This window comes from Mizuhopecten yessoensis, unplaced genomic scaffold (genome assembly GCF_002113885.1).
Source record: "Mizuhopecten yessoensis strain PY_sf001 unplaced genomic scaffold, ASM211388v2 scaffold716239, whole genome shotgun sequence".
In the NCBI taxonomy this organism is placed as follows: Eukaryota; Metazoa; Mollusca; class Bivalvia; order Pectinida; family Pectinidae; genus Mizuhopecten; species Mizuhopecten yessoensis.
The window spans coordinates 69,417-71,082 of record NW_018480017.1 but is presented as its reverse complement, the minus strand read 5'-3'; positions in this window follow the sequence as shown (position 1 = coordinate 71,082).

The following is a 1,666-nucleotide window of genomic DNA, read 5'->3' as shown; positions in this document are numbered from 1 at the left end:
CTATGTAATAGATGTTATAATTTGTTTTATCATATAGTTTCGTGTAGTAGTGGTGGCATCCACACGATATACACTTACATATATATATATGAGTTACATCATTATTGCTTTCACTACTAATCTATATTCCGGACTCGTACGTATACTATACAGACTTACGTTGGGTGCGTTCGAATTGGTCCAACTATGCACAAAATCCATCTCACAAAATATCTTCCAATCACAGATGTATTTGCAAGCATAACATCCTAATGATAAACAAGTTTATTTACAATGAAATTTGAGGCATGTAAATGAAGATCAGCACACATTGGAATTAAAATCTAAACAGGAATCACTGGTGTGACGCTGCGCTTGAAGCATTACATGTGTATTTTTTAACAATATTTCCCATATTTGTTCTGTAGTCATAGCCTGGTTATTTTCTATAGTTTTGATATTATAGTTCACTTCGTTATCGAATCATTTAATTTTTCTGATGTATACACACACACACATATTGGTAAAGACTATACGAAGTAACTAGAATATATGTGAATATTTTCAGTATATATATAATTTATCACTCCTCCGCTCTTACCGTCTATCGTTGGAATGTAAAATTGGCGACAGGAGTGACAACTTTTTTGAACGTAATGTCATCAACGAGATTACCAACGTGTTTTACATGTTGAAAGACCTGTATACAAGTCTGTCCAAGTCTATGCCTGGGTGGATTCTATGGACTGTCTTGTCTGCAGAGAGCCTTGCGTATAGTTTACCATTGTCACTCCATTTATCGCTGACCCGATCATCGAATGATAGACTATCCATCAAGTGTTGGTTTTCCCGCGAAAGGTCATCCCTGATAACTATACCCCTTCCTTTGAGCTTGTGACGTTTCTGGATACATTCTATTTTTGTACGGCGACACATAAATTTGACGATGATAGGTCTTGCTTTATTGGATCTGTACTTGCCCAACCTGTGAGCTACGTCAATATCTGTATTCTCGATTTCCATGTTCAGATCGGATTTCAGGAAACTATGAACCTTCCGACAGGTTTTTTCCATGTTCTCGTCTTGTTCGTCCGCCAGGCCGAATACTCGGACACTTGACTTCCTAGTGTACTGTTCGAGCTCGTTGATGTCATACTGAGCCTTCTCTGCAGTAAAGCCGACTTCAGCCACTGTATCTTCATTTCTCTCTACGTTTTTTTCCAGATACTCTATGCGCTTTGTCATAGCGTCGTTTGACATTTCGAGAGTGAAAACTCGGGACTCGAGCTTTTCAACTTTTATATTTAGCTCCTCAATGATATCCCTTTTCACTAATTCTAGGTCCTCCTTAGTGGCCATTGTTTTAAACTGCTGCGACATATCCTCCGATGTGACCATGTCTGATAGTTTTAATGTAATGTCATTCATTTTTTCCTCTAGGAGTTTAAAATTTGTCATCATGTTGGCACTGAACTTTTTTAGTTGCGCGTCCATTTTGAATGTATGTAGCGTCGCTTGATTGTCCGAAATTTTTGCGCGCTTGACGACCTTTTTAACTTTTGGAATAACTTTGTCGCTATCAATAAAACTTCTGTCCGAACTGGATGTTGATACAGTTTTCCTCTTCTCTGCCATTTACGTTTAGTTTGTCGTTTATATGTGCTCAACAGACTGTCCGTCGTGCGTG